Source organism: Anser cygnoides, chromosome W (assembly GCF_040182565.1).
Source record: "Anser cygnoides isolate HZ-2024a breed goose chromosome W, Taihu_goose_T2T_genome, whole genome shotgun sequence".
NCBI lineage: Eukaryota > Metazoa > Chordata > Aves > Anseriformes > Anatidae > Anser > Anser cygnoides.
This window is the reverse complement of record NC_089911.1, coordinates 2,610,559-2,635,103: the sequence shown is the minus strand read 5'-3', so window position 1 is coordinate 2,635,103 and position 24,545 is coordinate 2,610,559. Positions and strand designations below refer to the sequence as shown.

At 53.2% G+C, this 24,545-nt stretch overlaps 1 long non-coding RNA gene across 1 annotated transcript in view; it reads right to left on the bottom strand.

Annotated features, from left to right (window-relative positions):
• LOC136788734 (uncharacterized) overlaps positions 1-23,253 on the bottom strand; it is a 175,802-nt gene extending 152,549 nt beyond the window's left edge. Inside the window, exons 1-2 of the long non-coding RNA XR_010827361.1 lie at positions 22,889-23,253; positions 22,625-22,712 (exon numbers count right to left, since the gene is read on the bottom strand). This is a non-coding gene — a long non-coding RNA (uncharacterized lncRNA). The remainder of the gene's footprint in view (positions 1-22,624; positions 22,713-22,888) is intronic.
• Between the last annotated feature and the right edge of the window lie 1,292 nt (positions 23,254-24,545).

The window sequence follows — 24,545 nt, the reverse complement described above, 5'->3', positions numbered from 1 at the left end:
AGTGCACTGGCACCACTGCGGATGCACTGCAGTGAGTCCAGAGAGTGCACTGGCACCACAGGGAATGCAGTGCAGTGAGTCCAGAGAGTGCACTGGCACCACTGGGGATGCACTGCAGTGAGTCCAGAGAGTGCACTGGCACCACTGGGGATGCAGTGCAGTGAGTCCAGAGAGTGCACTGGCACCACAGGGGATGCACTGCAGTGAGTCCAGAGAGTGCACTGGCACCACTGGGGATGCACTGCAGTGAGTCCAGAGAGTGCACTGGCACCACTGGGGATGCAGTGCAGTGAGTCCAGAGAGTGCACTGGCACCACTGGGGATGCAGTGCAGTGAGTCCAGAGAGTGCACTGGCACCTTGGGGATGCAGTGCAGTGACTCCAGAGAGTGCACTGGCACCACTGGGGATGCAGTGCAGTGAGTCCAGAGAGTGCACTGGCACCTTGGGAATGCAGTGCAGTGAGACAAAAGAGTGCACTGGCAACACTAGGGATGCATTGCGGTGAGTCCAGAGAGTGCACTGGCACCACTGGGGATGCAGTGCAGTGAGTCCAGAGAGTGCACTGGCACCAGTGGGGATTCAATGCAGTTAGTCCAGAGAATGCACTGGCAACACTGGGGATGCAGTGCAGTGAGTCCAGAGAGTGCACTGGCACCACTGGGGATGCAGTGCAGTGAGTCCAGAGAGTGCACTGGCACCAGTGGGGATTCAATGCAGTTAGTCCAGAGAATGCACTGGCACCACTGGCGATGCACAGCATTGAGTCCAGAGAGTGCACTGGCACCACTGGGGATGCAGCGCAGTGAGTCCAGAGAGTGCACTGGCACCACTGGGAATGCAGTGCAGTGAGTCCAGAGAGTGCACTGGCACCACAGGGGATGCACTGCAGTGAGTCCAGAGAGTGCACTGCCACCACAGGGGATGCACTGCAGTGACTCCAGAGAGTGCACTGGCACCACTGGGATGCAGTGCAGTGAGTCCAGAGAGTGCACTGGCACCACTGGGGATGCAGTGCAGTGAGTCCAGAGAGTGCACTGGCACCACTGGCGATGCACTGCAGTGAGTCCAGAGAGTGCACTGGCACCACTGGCGATGCACTGCAGTGAGTCCAGAGAGTGCACTGGTACCACTGGGGATGCACTGCAGTGAGTCCAGAGAGTGCACTGGCACCACAGGGGATGCAGTGCAGTGAGTCCAGAGAGTGCACTGGCACCACTGGGGATGCAGTGCAGTGAGTCCAGAGAGTGCACTGGCACCACTGGGGATGCAGTGCAGTGAGTCCAGAGAGTGCACTGGCAACACTGGGGATGCAGTGCATTGAATCCAGAGAGTGCACTGGCACCACTGGGGATGCAGTGCAGTGAGTCCAGAGAGTGCACTGGCACCACTGGGGATTCAGTGCAATGAATCCAGAGAGTGCACTGGCACCTCTGGGGATGCAGTGCAGTGAGTCCAGAGAGTGCACTGGCACCACTGGTGATGCAGTGCAGTGAGTCCAGAGAGTGCACTGGCACCACTGGGGATGCAGTGCATTGAATCCAGAGAGTGCACTGGCACCACTGGGGATGCACTGCAGTGAGTCCAGAGAGTGCACTGGCACCACTGCGGATGCAGTGCAGTGAATCCAGAGAGTGCACTGGCACCACTGGGGATGCACTGCAGTGAGTCCATAGAGTGCACTGGCACCACTGGCGATGCACTGCAGTGAGTCCAGAGAGTGCACTGGCACCACTGGGGATGCAGTGCAGTGAGTCCAGAGGGTTCACTGGCACCACTTGGGATGCAGTGCAGTGAGTCCACAGAGTACACTGGCACCACTGCGGATGCACTGCAGTGAGTCCAGAGAGTGCACTGGCAACACTGGGGATGCACTGCAGTGAGTCCAGAGAGTGCACTGGCACCACTGGGGATGCAGTGCAGTGAATCCAGAGAGTGCACTGGCACCACTGGGGATGCACTGCAGTGAGTCCAGAGAGTGCACTGGTACCACTGGGGATGCAGTGCAGTGAATCCAGAGAGTGTACTGGCACCACTGGGGATGCAGTGCAGTGAGTCCAGAGAGTGCACTGGCACCACTGGGGATGCACTGCAGTGAATCCAGAGAGTGCACTGGCACCACTGGGGATGCAGTGCAGTGAGTCCAGAGAGTGCACTGGCACCACTGGGAATGCACTGCAGTGACTCCAGAGAGTGCACTGGCACCACTGGGAATGCACTGCAGTGAGTCCAGAGAGTGCACAGGCACCTTGGGGATGCAGTGCAGTGAGTCCAGAGAGTGCACTGGCACCACTGGGGATGCAGTGCAGTGAGTCCAGAGAGTGCACTGGCACCACTAGGGATGCACTGCAGTGAGTCCAGAGAGTGCACTGCCACCACAGGGGATGCACTGCAGTGACTCCAGAGAGTGCACTGGCACCACTGGGATGCAGTGCAGTGAGTCCAGAGAGTGCACTGGCACCACTGGGGATGCACTGCAGTGAGTCCAGAGAGTGCACTGGCACCACTGGCGATGCACTGCAGTGAGTCCAGAGAGTGCACTGGTACCACTGGGGATGCACTGCAGTGAGTCCAGAGAGTGCACTGGCACCACAGGGGATGCAGTGCAGTGAGTCCAGAGAGTGCACTGGCACCACTGGGGATGCAGTGCAGTGAGTCCAGAGAGTGCACTGGCACCACTGGGGATGCAGTGCAGTGAGTCCAGAGAGTGCACTGGCACCACTGGGGATGCAGTGCATTGAATCCAGAGAGTGCACTGGCACCACTGGGGATGCAGTGCAGTGAGTCCAGAGACTGCACTGGCACCACTGGGGATTCAGTGCAATGAATCCAGAGAGTGCACTGGCACCTCTGGGGATGCAGTGCAGTGAGTCCAGAGAGTGCACTGGCACCACTGGGGATGCAGTGCAGTGAGTCCAGAGAGTGCACTGGCACCACTGGGGATGCAGTGCATTGAATCCAGAGAGTGCACTGGCACCACTGGGGATGCACTGCAGTGTGTCCAGAGAGTGCACTGGCACCACTGGGGATGCAGTGCAGTGAATCCAGAGAGTGCACTGGCACCACTGGGGATGCACTGCAGTGAGTCCATAGAGTGCAATGGCACCTCAGGGGATGCAGTGCAGTGAGCCCATAGAGTGTACTGGCACCACTGGGGATGCAGTGCAGTGAGTCCAGAGAGTGCACAGGCACCACTGGGGATGCACTGCAGTGAGTCCAGAGAGTGCACTGGCACCACTGGGGATGCAGTGCAGTGAGTCCAGAGAGGGCAGTGGCACCACTGGGGATGCACTGCAGTGAGTCCAGAGATTGCACTGGCACGACTGGGGATGCAGTGCAGTGAGTCCAGAGACTGCACTGGCACCATTGGAGATGCACTGCAGTGAGTCCAGAGACTGCACTGGCACCACTGGGGATGCACTGCAGTGACTCCAGAGAGTGCACTGGCACGACTGCGGATGCAGTGCAGTGAATCCAGAGAGTGCACTGGCACCACTGAGGATGCACTGCAGTGAGTCCAGAGAGTGCACTGGCACCACTGGGGATGCACTGCAGTGAGTCCAGAGAGTGCACTAGCACCACTGGGGATGCAGCGCAGTGACTCCAGAGAGTGCACTGGCACCACTTCGGATGCACTGCAGTGAGTCCAGAGGGTTCACTGGCACCACTTGGGATGCAGTGCAGTGAGTCCACAGAGTGCACTGGCACCACTGCGGATGCACTGCAGTGAGTCCAGAGAGTGCACTGGCACCACAGGGAATGCAGTGCAGTGAGTCCAGAGAGTGCACTGGCACCACTGGGGATGCACTGCAGTGAGTCCAGAGAGTGCACTGGCACCACTGGGGATGCAGTGCAGTGAGTCCAGAGAGTGCACTGGCACCACTGGGGATGCACTGCAGTGAGTCCAGAGAGTGCACTGGCACCACTGGGGATGCAGTGCAGTGAGTCCAGAGAGTGCACTGGCACCACTGGGGATGCAGTGCAGTGAGTCCAGAGAGTGCACTGGCACCTTGGGGATGCAGTGCAGTGACTCCAGAGAGTGCACTGGCACCACTGGGGATGCAGTGCAGTGAGTCCAGAGAGTGCACTGGCACCTTGGGAATGCAGTGCAGTGAGACAAAAGAGTGCACTGGCAACACTAGGGATGCATTGCGGTGAGTCCAGAGAGTGCACTGGCACCACTGGGGATGCAGTGCAGTGAGTCCAGAGAGTGCACTGGCACCAGTGGGGATTCAATGCAGTTAGTCCAGAGAATGCACTGGCAACACTGGGGATGCAGTGCAGTGAGTCCAGAGAGTGCACTGGCACCACTGGGGATGCAGTGCAGTGAGTCCAGAGAGTGCACTGGCACCAGTGGGGATTCAATGCAGTTAGTCCAGAGAATGCACTGGCACCACTGGCGATGCACTGCATTGAGTCCAGAGAGTGCACTGGCACCACTGGGGATGCAGCGCAGTGAGTCCAGAGAGTGCACTGGCACCACTGGGAATGCAGTGCAGTGAGTCCAGAGAGTGCACTGGCACCACAGGGGATGCACTGCAGTGAGTCCAGAGAGTGCACTGCCACCACAGGGGATGCACTGCAGTGACTCCAGAGAGTGCACTGGCACCACTGGGGATGCAGTGCAGTGAGTCCAGAGAGTGCACTGGCACCACTGGGGATGCAGTGCAGTGAGTCCAGAGAGTGCACTGGCACCACTGGCGATGCACTGCAGTGAGTCCAGAGAGTGCACTGGCACCACTGGCGATGCACTGCAGTGAGTCCAGAGAGGGCAGTGGCACCACTGGGGATGCACTGCAGTGAGTCCAGAGAGTGCACTGGCACCACAGGGGATGCAGTGCAGTGAGTCCAGAGAGTGCACTGGCACCACTGGGGATGCAGTGCAGTGAGTCCAGAGAGTGCACTGGCACCACTGGGGATGCAGTGCAGTGAGTCCAGAGAGTGCACTGGCAACACTGGGGATGCAGTGCATTGAATCCAGAGAGTGCACTGGCACCACTGGGGATGCAGTGCAGTGAGTCCAGAGAGTGCACTGGCACCACTGGGGATTCAGTGCAATGAATCCAGAGAGTGCACTGGCACCTCTGGGGATGCAGTGCAGTGAGTCCAGAGAGTGCACTGGCACCACTGGTGATGCAGTGCAGTGAGTCCAGAGAGTGCACTGGCACCACTGGGGATGCAGTGCATTGAATCCAGAGAGTGCACTGGCACCACTGGGGATGCACTGCAGTGAGTCCAGAGAGTGCACTGGCACCACTGCGGATGCAGTGCAGTGAATCCAGAGAGTGCACTGGCACCACTGGGGATGCACTGCAGTGAGTCCATAGAGTGCACTGGCACCACTGGCGATGCACTGCAGTGAGTCCAGAGAGTGCACTGGCACCACTGGGGATGCAGTGCAGTGAGTCCAGAGGGTTCACTGGCACCACTTGGGATGCAGTGCAGTGAGTCCACAGAGTACACTGGCACCACTGGGGATGCACTGCAGTGAGTCCAGAGAGTGCACTGGCACCACAGGGAATGCAGTGCAGTGAGTCCAGAGAGTGCACTGGCACCACAGGGGATGCAGTGCAGTGAGTCCAGAGAGTGCACTGGCACCACTGGGGATGCAGTGCAGTGAGTCCAGAGAGTGCACTGGCACCACTGGGGATGCAGCGCAGTGAGTGCAGAGAGTGCACTGGCACCACTGGGGATGCAGTGCAGTGAGTCCAGAGAGTGCACTGGCACCACTGGGGATGCAGTGCAGTGAGTCCAGAGAGTGCACTGGCACCACTGGGGATGCACTGCAGTGAGTCCAGAGAGTGCACTGGCACCACTGGGGATGCACTGCAGTGACTCCAGAGAGTGCACTGGCACCACTGGGGATGCAGTGCAGTGAGTCCAGAGAGTGCACTGGCACCACTGGGGATTCAGTGCAGTGAGTCCAGAGAGTGCACTGGCACCACTGGGGATGCAGTGCAGTGAGTCCAGAGAGTGCACTGGCACCACTGGGGATGCAGTGCAGTGAGTCCAGAGAGTGCACTGGCACCACTGGGGATGCAGTGCAGTGAGTCCAGAGAGTGCACTGGCACCACTGGGGATGCACTGCAGTGAGTCCAGAGAGTGCACTGGCACCACTGGGGATGCACTGCAGTGACTCCAGAGAGTGCACTGGCACCACTGGGGATGCAGTGCAGTGAATCCAGAGAGTGCACAGGCACCAGTGGGGATGCAGTGCAGTGAGTCCAGAGAGTGCACTGGCACCACTGGGGATGCAGTGCAGTGAGTCCAGAGAGTGCACTGGCACCACTGGGGATGCATTACAGTGAGTCCAGAGAGTACACTGGCAACATTAGGGATGCACTGCAGTGACTCCAGAGAGTGCACTGGAACCACTGGGGATGCACTGCAGTGAATCCAGAGAGTGCACTGGCACACTGGGGATTCAGTGCAGTGAGTCCAGAGAGTGCACTGGCACCACTGGGGATGCAGTGCAGTGAGTCCAGAGAGGGCACTGGCACCACTGGGGATGCACTGCAGTGAGTCCAGAGAGTGCACTGGCACCACTGGGGATGCACTGCAGTGAGTCCAGAGAGTGCACTGGCACCACTGGGGATGAACTGCAGTGAATCCAGAGAGTGCACTGGCACCACTGGGGATGCAGTGCAGTGAGTCCAGAGAGTGCACTGGCACCACTGGGGATGCAGTGCAGTGAATCCAGAGAGTGCACTGGCACCACTGGGGATGCAGTGCAGTGAGTCCAGAGAGTGCACTGGCACCACTGGGGATGCACTGCAGTGAGTCCAGAGAATGCACTGGCAACTCTGCAAATGCACTGCATTGATTCCAGAGAGTGCACTGGCACCACTGGGGATGCAGTGCAGTGAATCCAGAGAGTGCACTGGCACCACTGGGGATGCACTGCAGTGAGTCCAGAGAGTGCACTGGCACCACTGGGGATGCAGTGCAGTGAATCCAGAGAGTGCACTGGCACCACTGGGGATGCAGTGCAGTGAGTCCAGAGAGTGCACTGGCACCACTGGGGATGCAGTGCAGTGAGTCCAGAGAGTGCACTGGCACCACTGGGAATGCACTGCAGTGACTACAGAGAGTGCACTGGCACCACTGGGGATGCAGTGCAGTGAGTCCAGAGAGTGCACAGGCACCTTGGGGATGCAGTGCAGTGAGTCCACAGAGTGCACTGGCACCACTGGGGATGCACTGCAGTGACTCCAGAGAGTGCACTGGCACCCCTGGGGATACAATGCAGTGAGTCCAGAGAGTGCACTGGCACCACTGGGGATGCACTGCAGTGAGTCCAGAGAGTGCACTGCCACCACAGGGGATGCACTGCAGTGACTACAGAGAGTGCACTGGCACCACTGGGATGCAGTGCAGTGAGTCCAGAGAGTGCACTGGCACCACTGGGGATGCAGTGCATTGAGTCCAGAGAGTGCACTGGCACCACTGGGGATGCAGTGCAGTGAGTCCAGAGAGTGCACTGGCACCACTGGGGATGCACTGCAGTGAGTCCAGAGAGTGCACTGGTACCACTGGGGATGCACTGCAGTGAGTCCAGAGAGTGCACTGGCACCACAGGGGATGCAGTGCAGTGAGCCCATAGAGTGCACTGGCACCACTGGGGATGTAGTGCAGTGAGTCCAGAGAGTGCACTGGCACCACTGGGGATGCAGTGCAGTGAGTCCAGAGAGTGCACTGGCACCACTGGGGATGCAGTGCAGTGAGTCCAGAGAGTGCACTGGCACCACTGGGGATGCAGGCACCACTGGGGATGCAGTGCAATGAATCCAGAGAGTGCACTGGCACCTCTGGGGATGCAGTGCAGTGAGTACAGAGAGTGCACTGGCACCACTGCAATGAATCCAGAGAGTGCACTGGCACCACTGGGGATGCAGTGCAATGAATCCAGAGAGTGCACTGGCACCTCTGGGGATGCAGTGCAGTGAGTACAGAGAGTGCACTGGCACCACTGGGGATGCACTGCAGTGAGTCCAGAGAGTGCACTGGCACCACTGGGGATGCAGTGCATTGAATCCAGAGAGTGCACTGGCACCACTGGGGATGCAGTGCAGTGAGTCCAGAGAGTGCACTGGCACCACTCGCGATGCAGTGCAGTGAGTCCAGAGAGTGCACAGGCACCACTGGGGATGCAGTGCAGTGACTCCAGAGAGTGCACTGGCACCACTGGGGATGCACTGCAGTGAGTCCATAGAGTGCAATGGCACCTCAGGGGATGCAGTGCAGTGAGCCCATAGAGTGTACTGGCACCACTGGGGATGCAGTGCAGTGAGTCCAGAGAGTGCACAGGCACCACTGGGGATGCAGTGCAGTGAGTCCAGAGAGTGCACTGGCACCACTGGGGATGCGGTGCAGTGAGTCCAGAGAGGGCAGTGGCACCACTGGGGATGCACTGCAGTGAGTCCAGAGATTGCACTGGCACGACTGGGGATGCAGTGCAGTGAGTCCAGAGACTGCACTGGCACCATTGGAGATGCACTGCAGTGAGTCCAGAGACTGCACTGGCACCACTGGGGATGCACTGCAGTGACTCCAGAGAGTGCACTGGCACGACTGCAGATGCAGTGCAGTGAATCCAGAGAGTGCACTGGCACCACTGAGGATGCACTGCAGTGAGTCCAGAGAGTGCACTGGCACCACTGGGGATGCAGTGCAGTGAGTCCATAGAGTGCACTGGCACACTGGCGATGCACTGCAGTGAGTCCAGAGAGTGCACTGGCACCACTGGGGATGCAGTGCAGTGAGTCCAGAGAGGGCACTGGCACCACTGGGGATGCACTGCAGTGAGTCCAGAGAGTGCACTGGCACCATTGGGGATGCAGTGCAGTGAGTCCAGAGACTGCACTGGCACCACTGGGGATGCAGTGCATTGAGTCCAGAGAGTACACTGGCACCACTGGGGATGCAGCGCAGTGAGTCCATAGAGTGCACTGGCACCATTGGGGATGCAGTGCAGTGAGTCCAGAGAGTGCACTGGCACCACTGGGGATGCAGCGCAGTGAGTCCAGAGAGTGCACTGGCACCACTGGGGATGCAGTGCAGTGAGTCCAGAGAGTGCACTGGCACCACTGGGGATGCAGTGCAGTGAATCCAGAGAGTGCACTGGCACCACTGGGGATGCACTGCAGTGAGTCCAGAGAGTGTACTGGCACCTTGGGGATGCACTGCAGTGACTCCAGAGAGTGCACTGGCACCACTGGGGATGCAGTGAGTCCAGAGAGTGCACTGGCACCACTGGGGATGCAGTGCAGTGAATCCAGAGAGTGCACTGGCACCACTGGGGATGCAGTGCAGTGAGTCCAGAGAGTGCACTGGCACCACTGGGGATGCACTGCAGTGAGTCCAGAGAATGCACTGGCAACTCTGCGGATGCACTGCATTGATTCCAGAGAGTGCACTGGCACCACTGGGGATGCAGTGCAGTGAATCCAGAGAGTGCACTGGCACCACTGGGGATGCACTGCAGTGAGTCCAGAGAGTGCACTGGCACCACTGGGGATGCAGTGCAGTGAATCCAGAGAGTGCACTGGCACCACTGGGGATGCAGTGCAGTGAGTCCAGAGAGTGCACTGGCACCACTGGGGATGCAGTGCAGTGAGTCCAGAGAGTGCACTGGCACCACTGGGAATGCACTGCAGTGACTCCAGAGAGTGCACTGGCACCACTGGGGATGCAGTGCAGTGACTCCAGAGAGTGCACTGGCACCACTGGGGATGCAGTGCAGTGAGTCCACAGAGTGCACTGGCACCACTGGGGATGCACTGCAGTGACTCCAGAGAGTGCACTGGCACCCCTGGGGATACAATGCAGTGAGTCCAGAGAGTGCACTGGCACCACTGGGGATGCAGTGCAGTGAGTCCAGAGAGTGCACTGGCACCACTGGGAATGCACTGCAGTGACTACAGAGAGTGCACTGGCACCACTGGGATGCAGTGCAGTGAGTCCAGAGAGTGCACTGGCACCACTGGGGATGCAGTGCATTGAGTCCAGAGAGTGCACTGGCACCACTGGGGATGCAGTGCAGTGAGTCCAGAGAGTGCACTGGCACCACTGGGGATGCACTGCAGTGAGTCCAGAGAGTGCACTGGTACCACTGGGGATGCACTGCAGTGAGTCCAGAGAGTGCACTGGCACCACAGGGGATGCAGTGCAGTGAGCCCATAGAGTGCACTGGCACCACTGGGGATGTAGTGCAGTGAGTCCAGAGAGTGCACTGGCACCACTGGGGATGCAGTGCAGTGAGTCCAGAGAGTGCACTGGCACCACTGGGGATGCAGTGCAGTGAGTCCAGAGAGTGCACTGGCACCAGTGGGGATTCAGTGCAATGAATCCAGAGAGTGCACTGGCACCACTGGGGATGCAGTGCAATGAATCCAGAGAGTGCACTGGCACCTCTGGGGATGCAGTGCAGTGAGTACAGAGAGTGCACTGGCACCACTGGGGATGCACTGCAGTGAGTCCAGAGAGTGCACTGGCACCACTGGGGATGCAGTGCATTGAATCCAGAGAGTGCACTGGCACCACTGGGGATGCAGTGCAGTGAGTCCAGAGAGTGCACTGGCACCACTCGCGATGCAGCGCAGTGAGTCCAGAGAGTGCACAGGCACCACTGGGGATGCAGTGCAGTGACTCCAGAGAGTGCACTGGCACCACTGGGGATGCACTGCAGTGAGTCCATAGAGTGCAATGGCACCTCAGGGGATGCAGTGCAGTGAGCCCATAGAGTGTACTGGCACCACTGGGGATGCAGTGCAGTGAGTCCAGAGAGTGCACAGGCACCACTGGGGATGCAGTGCAGTGAGTCCAGAGAGTGCACTGGCACCACTGGGGATGCACTGCAGTGAGTCCAGAGATTGCACTGGCACGACTGGGGATGCAGTGCAGTGAGTCCAGAGACTGCACTGGCACCATTGGAGATGCACTGCAGTGAGTCCAGAGACTGCACTGGCACCACTGGGGATGCACTGCAGTGACTCCAGAGAGTGCACTGGCACGACTGCGGATGCAGTGCAGTGAATCCAGAGAGTGCACTGGCACCACTTCGGATGCACTGCAGTGAGTCCAGAGAGTGCACTGGCACCACTGGGGATGCAGTGCAGTGAGTCCAGAGGGTTCACTGGCACCACTTGGGATGCAGTGCAGTGAGTCCACAGAGTGCACTGGCACCACTGGGGATGCAGTGCAGTGAGTCCAGAGAGTGCACTGGCACCACAGGGAATGCAGTGCAGTGAGTCCAGAGAGTGCACTGGCACCACTGGGGATGCAGTGCAGTGAGTCCAGAGAGTGCACTGGCACCACTGGGAATGCACTGCAGTGACTCCAGAGAGTGCACTGGCACCACTGGGGATGCAGTGCAGTGAGTCCAGAGAGTGCACTGGCAACACTAGGGATGCATTGCATTGAGTCCAGAGAGTGCACTGGCACCACTGGCGATTCACTGCAGTGAGTCCAGAGAGTGCACTGGCACCACTGGGGATGCAGTGCAATGAATCCAGAGAGTGCACTGGCACCACTGGGGATGCAGTGCAGTGAGTCCAGTGAGTGCACTGGCACCACTGGGGATGCAGTGCAGTGAATCCAGAGAGTGCACTGGCACCACTGGGCATGCAGTGCAGTGAGCCCAGAGAGTGCACTGGCACCACTGGGGATGCAGTGCAGTGAATCCAGAGAGTGCACTGGCACCACTGGGGATGCACTGCAGTGAGTCCAGAGAGTGCACTGGCACCACTGGGGATGCAGTGCAGTGAGTCCAGAGAGTGCACTGGCACCAGTGGGGATGCAGTGCAGTGAATCCAGAGAGTGCACTGGCACCACTGGGGATGCACTGCAGTGAGTCCAGAGAGTGCACTGGCACCACTGGGGATTCAATGCAGTTAGTCCAGAGAATGCACTGGCAACACTGGGAATGCAGTGCATTGAGTCCAGAGAGTGCACTGGCACCACTGGGGATGCACTGCAGTGAGTCCAGAGAGTGCACTGTCACCACTGGGGATGCAGTGCAGTGAGTCCAGAGAGTGCACTGGCACCACTGAGGATGCACTGCAGTGACTCCAGAGAGTGCACTGGCACCACTGGGTATGCAGTGCAGTGAGTCCAGAGAGTGCACTGGCACCACTGGGGATGCAGTGCAGTGACTCCAGAGAGTGCACTGGCACCACTGGGGATGCAGTGCAGTGAGTCCAGAGAGGGCAGTGGCACCACTGGGGATGCACTGTAGTGAGTCCAGAGATTGCACTGGCACGACTGGGGATGCAGTGCAGTGAGTCCAGAGACTGCACTGGCACCATTGGGGATGCACTGCAGTGAGTCCAGAGAGTGCACTGGCACCACTGGGGATGCACTGCAGTGAGTCCAGAGAGTGCACTGGCACCACTGGGGATGCAGTGCAGTGAATCCAGAGAGTGCACTGGCACCACTGAGGATGCACTGCAGTGAGTCCAGAGAGTGCACTGGCACCACTGGGGATGCAGTGCAGTGAATCCAGAGAGTGCACTGGCACCACTGGGGATGCACTGCAGTGAGTCCATAGAGTGCAATGGCACCACTGGGGATGCAGTGCAGTGAGTCCAGAGAGTGCACTGCCACCACAGGGGATGCATTGCAGTGAGTCCAGAGAGTGCACTGGCACCAGTGGCGATGCACTGCAGTGAGTCCAGAGAGTGCACTGGAACCACTGGGGATGCAGTGCAGTGAGTCCAGAGAGGGCAGTGGCACCACTGGGGATGCACTGCAGTGAGTCCAGAGATTGCACTGGCACGACTGGGGATGCAGTGCAGTGAGTCCAGAGACTGCACTGGCACCATTGGGGATGCACTTCAGTGAGTCCAGAGACTGCACTGGCACCACTGGTGATGCACTGCAGTGACTCCAGAGAGTGCACTGGCTCCACTGCGGATGCAGTGCAGTGAATCCAGAGAGTGCACTGGCACCACTTCGGATGCACTGCAGTGAGTCCAGAGAGTGCACTGGCACCACTGGGGATGCAGTGCAGTGAGTCCAGAGGGTTCACTGGCACCACTGGGGATGCACTGCACTGAGTCCAGAGAGTGCACTGGCACCACTGGGGATGCAGTGCAGTGAGTCCATAGAGTGCACTGGCACCTCTGGGGATGCAGTGCAGTGAGTCCAGAGAGTGCACTGGCACCACTGGGGATGCAGTGCAGTGAGTCCACAGAGTGCACTGGCACCACAGGTGATGCACTGCAGTGAGTCCAGAGAGTGCACTGGCACCACTGGGGATGCAGTGCAGTGAGTCCAGAGAGTGCACTGGCACCACTGGGGATGCACTGCAGTGAGTCCAGAGAGTGCACTGGCACTCCTCGGAATGCACTGCATTGAGTCCAGAGAGTGCACTGGCACCTTGGGGATGCAGTGCAGTGAGTCCAGAGAGTGCACTGGCACCACTGGGGATGCAGTGCAGTGAGTCCAGAGAGTGCACTGGCACCACTTGGGATTCAATGCAGTTAGTCCAGAGAATGCACTGGCAACACTGGGGATGCAGTGCAGTGAGTCCAGGGAGTGCACTGGCACCACTAGGGATGCATTGCAGTGAGTCCAGAGAGTGCACTGGCACTCCTTGGAATGCACTGCAGTGAGTCCAGAGAGTGCACAGGCACCATTGGGGATGCAGTGCAGTGAGTCCAGAGAGTGCACTGGCACCTTGGGAATGCAGTGCATTGAGTCCAGAGAGTGCACAGGCACCACTGGGGATGCAGTGCATTGAGTCCAGAGAGTACACTGGCACCACTGGGGATGCACTGCAGTGAGTCCAGAGAGTGCACTGGCACCACTGGGGATGCACTGCAGTGAGTCCAGAGATTGCACTGGCACGACTGGGGATGCAGTGCAGTGAGTCCAGAGAGTGCACTGGCACCACTGGGGATACACTGCAGTGAGTCCAGAGAGTGCACTGGCACCACTGGGGACTCTTTTGCAAAGAAAAGCGTTTTATTGTTGCTATTCACAGCTTCCATTATTCACAGGTTTTTGAATGCTAACATTGCTCAGGAAAAGATCTGATATTTGTAGGGGTACCGTCATTCCTAGTTATTTGTTTTTACATTGTCCTTGCATTTATTACCATATAATTTCAAGTCTAAGTTTGTGGTTTAAGTTATAATAAGGAAAAAAGCAGTAGTTGAGGTAATCAGGTTAAAGATTATAGATGGAGAGGAACTTGGCTTTAGATACTAAAAACAGGATGGCAGTTAGACTTGCCTTAGAAAAATTAAAATGGTTGACTAAACTTTTTTTTTTCCCAAAACGTTGTGCTGACCAGCCAATTTGAATTTGGCGGTATTAAAGCTGTCTGCAATAAGTTTTTCTGTTTTGGATTGTAGCTAGTTCCTCTAGGTGCTCCCGCAGAATAGTATTTTTACTATACCTATATATACTTTATATATTTACTATACCTATATATACCTAATGCCTTTCTTAGAAACAAACAAACAAAATCTCTTTTTAAATATAACTTTCTTGCAGTTGTTACTGATGGACTTGCTCCGCCACAAAGGATTCTTTTTCCACCTGAGAAGATACGTATGGATTGGCAAGAAACACAAAGTGTTGGAGTTGGCCTGTACAATCTTGGCAACACACGCTTTCTTAATGCTACTCTACAGTGTTTGACCTACACCCCCCCACTTGCCAATTACATGCTTTCTCTTGAGCACAGCCAGTCATGTGAGTACTTTCTAACAGTATTTTAAATCTGTTGGATAGCTCTGAAGGTGAAAGAACAGCAGTGATTCTGTGAGACAAAGTTACTTGCCTGATTTTACCTGTAGAAGCTGGCTTTGAGCATTGTGTTAGCAGTGGGCTCAGAATAGCATATGGAGTGCGTTTAATGCACCATGTGGTTTTTTTGTTTGTTTGTTTGTTTGTTTTTTTAAAAGGATCTTTTCTTGCTTCATGGGAATAATGAAGTGCATTGGACAGGAATGCATTTAATGAACATTTGGCATTTGGGCTATTTGGGCTTCCTGCTGCTAGAAAGGCAATAAAATTTAGGATGTTGGCATCATAGGTCTTTAGTCTTCACAGCCTAGGTTCCATAATGCACTACAATAAATGGTCTGTTCGTTGTTGAACCAATTAAAAAAACAAACAAACAAAAAAAAAAACCTAGAAAGCAATATGAGCTGTTATGAACATGACTAGATTTTTTTGTGGGACTGTATTAAAATCTAGACTGATTTTGTTCTAAATAAAATGTTGTACTATAAACTAAATGTTGTACTAAACGTGTATGCTTTTTAGGCTGGTATCTTTGTATCGATACCTAGAAATTTAACTGTTTTCTTCCTGTATATAGAAATTGTTTCAGTTAAGAATCCTGTTGAAAAAAGGAGGGCAGAAGTACTATTACATACATTACTTTAGTTTTTCCTTTCTCCCAAAGGACTCGTAGCTCTGTATCATGAAGCTCACCTGACAGCACTGTGCTGAAAATAACCCACATTCTCTTAATGCTGTATCATCAATGTCAAATATTCTTTCCTCATATATTTTGCAGCCTGTGGAGTTCACATTCCTGTCAGCCTTCACAAACGTGACTTTGCAGTAGTCTTTTAGATTTCTCATCACAAAATGCACTTGAACACAAGCTTAATGGATATTTTTATTCTATAAAGTTGTGTGAAATGAAATGTTACGAGACTGTTGGGACAAGGAGAGTGGATACTGTATCTATAGTTTAAATGTTACTTATATGTTTGTTTGTAGTTATGTCTGTTTCGCTAGACTGGGATGCTTTCTTCTTTCACTCTTCAGGTCGTGAACAAGATTTTTGCATGATGTGCACGATGGAGACTCACATTAACCAGGCCCTGCGTTGCACTGTTGATGCTATCGAGCCTACGCGTGTTATCAATAACCTCAGTCGTAAGTGGCTTCAGATGTGTTTCTTTTTCAGTATCTTGTAATCTTCAAATAATTATTTGATGTGTATAAATGGTTTTAACACTATAAAGAAGAGAGATTTTAGAAATACGAGAATTATTTCATTTTTAAATGAGGTAAATACTATCATCTTCTTATTTAGCAATAGGACAACATTTCCGTTTTGGCAGTCAAGAAGACGCACACGAGTTCTTGCGCTATACTGTCGATGCTATGCAGGAAGCGTGCTTGAATGGAAGCACCAAGTCAGCATAAACAAATTCACTTTTATACGTTCTCTAGCACCTTGTAGTCCTTTATTTACTATCAAAACTGAAAGTCTACGTCATCCTTGGTTTTCATAAAACTCTTTGAAGAGTTAACTGTGTGCCTTAAATCTTCTGAGGTCTGATTATAATTTATTTCCAGATTGGACAGATCTTCTCAAGCTACCACCATCATTCATCAAATATTTGGAGGATTTCTAAGATCAAGAGGTACTTTTAAAAATATTCCTGTCCTTAGAACTGATCTGTGTCTTTTGTCGGTAGTAAAGCAGTCTGCAGCTTGTCTAAAGTAGTATCTATCGACAACTTGAATTTGGACAGTTAGTCTCCTCCACGTATTGTTAAGCATTTATATTTTGCTTCCACTGAAGTGCTTGAATTGCAAAGCAGTTTCGGATACATATGAGGCATTTCTTGATATCACTTTGGATATAAAGGTAGGATGTTTTGTAAATATAATTCATGATGTTTAAGTACATGTATAACTTTCTAAATTAAACTTGTTTAACTTAAAAAACCAAACCACATACAATGTTAAAATATAAGAGCTTAAGAGAGCAGATGGAAGCATCTGCCTCGAGGGCAGGTGAGTTGGCAGAGTAAGGGAGCAGATGAGAGTACCTGTCCTAGCTGTGCTGTGGCTTTGGAGGCTGCCGCGGCCTATGCTTTTCTTTTTCTTTCGCAGGTGCCTTGCACAGACTCAGAGGGGCCAAGCTGCACTCTGAAGAGCAGCACGAGAAGGGCAGGCTGGTCGTGAGTGGGGTTGGAGCGGAATGGCCAAGTTGCGCAAGGTGACTGCGAAGGGTATCCATTTTGCTTTTCAGGTGTCATGGCAGGCTCTACACAGAAGTGGCTGAGGATTTGAGAAGAGGTTACAGAGCATCAAGGAGCAGCACGTGCAGTGACGGTTTCCAAACGGTATGGTTGCTTTCTCTTCTGTTCATCAGGTGCCACAGGCAAGGTGGGCTGTGACGTTAGTCTTTAGAATCGGAGCTAAGCAGGTCACTAGAATGCCACAGGGCATCTGAGAAGGGTGTTTTAACAGAAAAAGCTTGTCTGGCATGGCAGTGCCTGATGGCAGTGTGTTTCCACAGGTGAAGAGGTGCCTGAAGCCCCATCCTGTCTAGCCTGCGCACACCTCGCTGAGAATGAAAGCCGCTTTCCAGTAATTCAGAAAGCCAAGTTACATCTCGGCCTCGAGCATCTGGGGCCTGTGCTTTTGGGCCTGTCTGTAGCATTTGGCACTTGCATTAATACTTTCTTGGCATATATTTAGGCTTTTGGGGCCAGTGACTTGGGGGGGTGTGGAGCTGCTTGTACACCTTTGGGGCTTGCATCTGGGGGGGGGGGTTGGGAGTTGCTTGTACACCTTTGGGGACTGTGGCTGGGGGGGGGGTCAGGGCCTGCATCTGGGGGGGTTGGAAGCTGCTCCTACAATGTAGGGATCTGTATCTGTGGGGGTTGGGAGCTGCTTGTACACAGTATGGGCTTGCGTTTGGGGGCAGGTGTTGGGAGCTGCTTGTACAATGTAGGGATCTGCATCTGGAGGGGGTTGGGAGCTGCTTGTACACCTTTGGGGCTTGCATCTGGAGGGGGTTGGGGCCTGCCTCTGGGGGGGGTGGTTGTGAGCTGCTTGTATACTGTAGGGGCCTGCTTGTACACCTTTGGTGGGGCCTGCGTCTGGGGGGGGGGTGGGAGCTGCTTGTACACTGTTAGGGCCTGCCTTGCGGGGGGGGTGGGAGCTGCTTGTACACTGTAGGGGTCTGGGTCTTGGGGGGTTGGGGCTGTTTGTACACCTTTGGGGTGTGCCTCTGGGGAGGGTGGGGAGTTGCTTGGACACCTTTGGGGCCTGTGTCTGGGGGGGGGTTGGGGCCTGTGCTGGGGGGGTTGGGAGCTGCTTGTACACTCTAGGGTCTTCTGGCGGGCTTTGGAGCCTCCCTTTGAGGGGGACATTTGGGAGCTGGTTGTACACCTTTGGGGCCAGAGTCTGGGGCGTGGGGGCTGGGGCTGGGGCCTGCATCTGGGTGGGGTGGGGTCCAGTTCATGGGGGGGGGTTGGGAGCTGCTTGTGGACAGTTGGGGTCTGCATCCGGGTGTGGTTGGGGCCTGCTTGTAGACTTCTGCAGCCTGCGTCTGGTGTTTGGGGGCTTTTCTGTAGCGTTTGGGGCTTGCATTTTGGCTTTGGGATGTGTCTTGAGCTTCTGGGGCCTAGCTGTAGTGCTTGGGGCCTGCGTCTGGGGCTTTTCTGTAGCATTTTGGTCACGTGTTTGTGATTTGGGGTGTGTATCCAGGGTTTTGCCTTTTTTGTAGTTTTCAGCTATGTGTCAGTTTCTTTGTCAGTTGCCTGGGGTTAGGGGCAGTTTGGGGTTTGGATCATTAGTCAGTGTCATTAGCGTTGGGGGGTTGATATGAAGGGTTAGGGTTGTGGTTAGAGTTGTTAGGGTTAAAGGGAATAAGGATTTTAGGGTAAGGGGATCAAGGTTGTGGGAATAAAAATGTTTTTGCACAGAGTTACATCGTTTAGAGGGAAGGAAGGTGGTACTGAGATATGCTTGCAGTGATAAGAAAGCTTCACAGACAACCTTGTAAAATGCAGACAACCAGAATCCTTAGAGCAATTGGGTGGAAATCACGGTGTAAGAAACATTACCACCTCAAAGAGGAAAACAGTCAAGAAAAAAAGAAAATTGACTTGTAACAGGCCAGCAGCTGTGTATTTTCTGTGAAGAACCAGATAGATTGTGAACCTGGATTACCCGGTCAATTGGGAAACTGGGGAGGGTCCTGGTCACCGAGAGGGAAAAAAAAAATTTATATAAACTGTGTTATGGAACTAGTACGTGGCTTGTGGGACACCTGCCATTGCACTCGTGAATAAAAATGCTACCTCACTGAGATCCTTGCCTGAATCTATGTTATTAGTTACAGAGTGTTTTTAACAAGGTGTTAGGGTTTTAAGGTTTCAGGGCTAAGGCACTAGGGTTGGGTTTCAGGGTTAGGGTTTCCAGGGTTTAGGGTTAGGATTTTAAGGTTGTTAGGGTTGGAGTTAAAGGGTTAGGGTCTGGGGGTTAGTGTGTTAAGGTTTTAAAGTTTTTTGGGGTTTTAGTGTAGATAGGGTTTTTAGGGGTTAGGGTCATAGGGTTTTATTTATGGTAAGGTATTTAGGGTTAGGGGTTTAAGGTCTCAATTTTTGTTTGTTTTTAAGGTTAGGGGCTCCAGGGTTAGGGCCTTGAGAGTCTTAATTTTTTGGGTTAGGGTTTAGAGGGTCTTAATTTTTAGGGTTAGGGGTTTTAGGCGTAGGTCTTCAGGGCTTTAGTGTGGTAAATTTTATTGGGTTAGGGCTGAAAGGGTTTTTAGGGTTAGGGTTTCTAGAGTTTTTTGGGGTGGGGGTTAGGGTTAGATGCGTGGGTGCCGTAGGGTTAGGGGTTAGGCCTAATATTAGGGCGGAAGGCCAAATTAAGAGGGTGGGAGACCCCCAAAATTGAAGGGTTGAAGCCCCAAGTTAGGGGAAGGAACCTCAAAGTTGTGGGGTCCCCCAAAATTGGGCAGAAGAACTATTAATATTGGGGGAAACCCGAAAAAAGGAGGGTGGGGGACTCTAAAATTGGGGGGGACCCCCAAAAGTGGTCAGGTCCCCCCAAATTAGGGGAGGAACCCTCAAGATTGGGTGGGTGAACCCCCAAATTGGGGGGAAGAACACTTAAAATGGAAGCGTGAAATTCCAGAATTGAATGTGGACCCCCCAAGAACTGGGGAGGAATCCCCAAAATTCGGGGGGACCCTCAAAATTGGGGTTAAAGCCCCAGATGTCGGGGAGTGAAGCCCCAAATTAAGGGATGGAACCTCAAAAATGTGGTGAGAACCCCAACATTGGGGGAAAGAACCTTAATATTAGGGTGGCAGGCCTAAAAAAGATGGTGGGGGACCCCAAAATTGTGGGGGGATTGGAAGGGGGGGGGGAATCCCCAAAATGGAGGGGGAACCCCAAAACTGGGGGGGCGAAGCACCAAATTAGGGAAAGGAACCGAAAATTGTGGGGAAGAACCCTGAAATGGAGAGGTGAAAACCCGAAATTGAGGGGAAAACCCCAAAACGGCGGGAAAAACCTCCATAAACACAAAATGGAACGGGGAATGTAACAGAGCAAAAAACGTGGCGTCCTACGGCAAACTGCGAGGCTCAATTTTCCGGGGAGTGCTGGGAAATGTAGTTCTTGGGAACTGGGTTTCCGGGAGGCCATGTTGCCTTCCCAGAGCATGTCGGGAGGTGCAGTTCTCGAGAAGCCGCTTACCGGGCAGCCATATTGGGAGTCCGGGGAATGCCGGGAGATGTAGTCTTCCGGCACTGGGCTTCCGGGAGGCCATATTGGTTTCCCAGAGCATGCCGGGGTATGTAGTACTCGAGGGCACTGGGCTTCCGGGAGGCCATGTTGTTTTCCCAGAGCATGCCGGGAGATGTAGTTTTCCGGCACTGGACTTCCGGGAGGCCATATTGTTTTCCCAGAGCATGCCGGGAGATGTAGTTTTCCGGCACTGGACTTCCGGGAGGCCATATTGTTTTCCCAGAGCATGCCGGGAGATGTAGTTTTCCGGCACTGGACTTCCGGGAGGCCATATTGTTTTCCCAGAGCATGCCGGGAGATGTAGTCTTCCGGCACTGGGCGTTTTTTGCTAATAATAATTTTTGTACTAATAACATAGGCTCAGGCAAGGATCTCAGTGAGGTAGCATTTTTATTCACGAGTGCAATGGCAGGTGTCCCACAAGCCACGTACTAGTTTATACAGTTTAACACAGTTTATATAAATTTTTTTTTTCCCTCTCGGTGACCAGGACCCTCCCCAGTTTCCCAATTGACCGGGTAATCCAGGTTCACAATCTATCTGGTTCTTCACAGAAAATACACAGCTGCTGGCCTGTTACAAGTCAATTTTCTTTTTTTCTTGACTGTTTTCCTCTTTGAGGTGGTAATGTTTCTTACACCGTGATTTCCACCCAATTGCTCTAAGGATTCTGGTTGTCTGCATTTTACAAGGTTGTCTGTGAAGCTTTCTTATCACTGCAAGCATATCTCAGTACCACCTTCCTTCCCTCTAAACGATGTAACTCTGTGCAAAAACATTTTTATTCCCACAACCTTGATCCCCTTACCCTAAAATCCTTATTCCCTTTAACCCTAACAACTCTAACCACAACCCTAACCCTTCATATCAACCCCCCAACGCTAATGACACTGACTAATGATCCAAACCCCAAACTGCCCCTAACCCCAGGCAACTGACAAAGAAACTGACACATAGCTGAAAACTACAAAAAAGGCAAAACCCTGGATACACACCCCAAATCACAAACACGTGACCAAAATGCTACAGAAAAGCCCCAGACGCAGGCCCCAAGCACTACAGCTAGGCCCCAGAAGCTCAAGACACATCCCAAAGCCAAAATGCAAGCCCCAAACGCTACAGAAAAGCCCCCAAACACCAGACGCAGGCTGCAGAAGTCTACAAGCAGGCCCCAACCACACCCGGATGCAGACCCCAACTGTCCACAAGCAGCTCCCAACCCCCCCCCATGAACTGGACCCCACCCCACCCAGATGCAGGCCCCAGCCCCAGCCCCCACGCCCCAGACTCTGGCCCCAAAGGTGTACAACCAGCTCCCAAATGTCCCCCTCAAAGGGAGGCTCCAAAGCCCGCCAGAAGACCCTAGAGTGTACAAGCAGCTCCCAACCCCCCCAGCACAGGCCCCAACCCCCCCCAGACACAGGCCCCAAAGGTGTCCAAGCAACTCCCCACCCTCCCCAGAGGCACACCCCAAAGGTGTACAAACAGCCCCAACCCCCCAAGACCCAGACCCCTACAGTGTACAAGCAGCTCCCACCCCCCCCCCGCAAGGCAGGCCCTAACAGTGTACAAGCAGCTCCCACCCCCCCCCCCCAGACGCAGGCCCCACCAAAGGTGTACAAGCAGGCCCCTACAGTATACAAGCAGCTCACAACCACCCCCCCCAGAGGCAGGCCCCAACCCCCTCCAGATGCAAGCCCCAAAGGTGTACAAGCAGCTCCCAACCCCCTCCAGATGCAGATCCCTACATTGTACAAGCAGCTCCCAACACCTGCCCCCAAACGCAAGCCCATACTGTGTACAAGCAGCTCCCAACCCCCACAGATACAGATCCCTACATTGTAGGAGCAGCTTCCAACCCCCCCAGATGCAGGCCCTGACCCCCCCCCCCCAGCCACAGTCCCCAAAGGTGTACAAGCAACTCCCAACCCCCCCCCCCCCCCCAGATGCAAGCCCCAAAGGTGTACAAGCAGCTCCACACCCCCCCAAGTCACTGGCCCCAAAAGCCTAAATATATGCCAAGAAAGTATTAATGCAAGTGCCAAATGCTACAGACAGGCCCAAAAGCACAGGCCCCAGATGCTCGAGGCCGAGATGTAACTTGGCTTTCTGAATTACTGGAAAGCGGCTTTCATTCTCAGCGAGGTGTGCGCAGGCTAGACAGGATGGGGCTTCAGGCACCTCTTCACCTGTGGAAACACGCTGCCATCAGGCACTGCCATGCCAGACAAGCTTTTTCTGTTAAAACACCCTTCTCAGATGCCCTGTGGCATTCTAGTGACCTGCTTAGCTCCGATTCTAAAGACTAACGTCACAGCCCACCTTGCCTGTGGCACCTGATGAACAGAAGAGAAAGCAACCATACCGTTTGGAAACCGTCACTGCACGTGCTGCTCCTTGATGCTCTGTAACCTCTTCTCAAATCCTCAGCCACTTCTGTGTAGAGCCTGCCATGACACCTGAAAAGCAAAATGGATACCCTTCGCAGTCACCTTGCGCAACTTGGCCATTCCGCTCCAACCCCACTCACGACCAGCCTGCCCTTCTCGTGCTGCTCTTCAGAGTGCAGCTTGGCCCCTCTGAGTCTGTGCAAGGCACCTGCGAAAGAAAAAGAAAAGCATAGGCCGCGGCAGCATCCAAAGCCACAGCACAGCTAGGACAGGTACTCTCATCTGCTCCCTTACTCTGCCAACTCACCTGCCCTCGAGGCAGATGCTTCCATCTGCTCTCTTAAGCTCTTATATTTTAACATTGTATGTGGTTTGGTTTTTTAAGTTAAACAAGTTTAATTTAGAAAGTTATACATGTACTTAAACATCATGAATTATATTTACAAAACATCCTACCTTTATATCCAAAGTGATATCAAGAAATGCCTCATATGTATCCGAAACTGCTTTGCAATTCAAGCACTTCAGTGGAAGCAAAATATAAATGCTTAACAATACGTGGAGGAGACTAACTGTCCAAATTCAAGTTGTCGATAGATACTACTTTAGACAAGCTGCAGACTGCTTTACTACCGACAAAAGACACAGATCAGTTCTAAGGACAGGAATATTTTTAAACGTACCTCTTGATCTTAGAAATCCTCCAAATATTTGATGAATGATGGTGGTAGCTTGAGAAGATCTGTCCAATCTGGAAATAAATTATAATCAGACCTCAGAAGATTTAAGGCACACAGTTAACTCTTCAAAGAGTTTTATGAAAACCAAGGATGACGTAGACTTTCAGTTTTGATAGTAAATAAAGGACTACAAGGTGCTAGAGAACGTATAAAAGTGAATTTGTTTATGCTGACTTGGTGCTTCCATTCAAGCACGCTTCCTGCATAGCATCGACAGTATAGCGCAAGAACTCGTGTGCGTCTTCTTGACTGCCAAAATGGAAATGTTGTCCTATTCCTAAATAAGAAGATGATAGTATTTACCTCATTTAAAAATGAAATAATTCTCGTATTTCTAAAATCTCTCTTCTTTATAGTGTTAAAACCATTTATACACATCAAATAATTATTTGAAGATTACAAGATACTGAAAAAGAAACACATCTGAAGCCACTTACGACTGAGGTTATTGATAACACGCGTAGGCTCGATAGCATCAACAGTGCAACGCAGGGCCTGGTTAATGTGAGTCTCCATCATGCACATCATGCAAAAATCTTGTTCACGACCTGAAGAGTGAAAGAAGAAAGCATCCCAGTCTAGCGAAACAGACATAACTACAAACAAACATATAAGTAACATTTAAACTATAGATACAGTATCCACTCTCCTTGTCCCAACAGTCTCGTAACATTTCATTTCACACAACTTTATAGAATAAAAATATCCATTAAGCTTGTGTTCAAGTGCATTTTGTGATGAGAAATCTAAAAGACTACTGCAAAGTCACGTTTGTGAAGGCTGACAGGAATGTGAACTCCACAGGCTGCAAAATATATGAGGAAAGAATATTTGACATTGATGATACAGCATTAAGAGAATGTGGGTTATTTTCAGCACAGTGCTGTCAGGT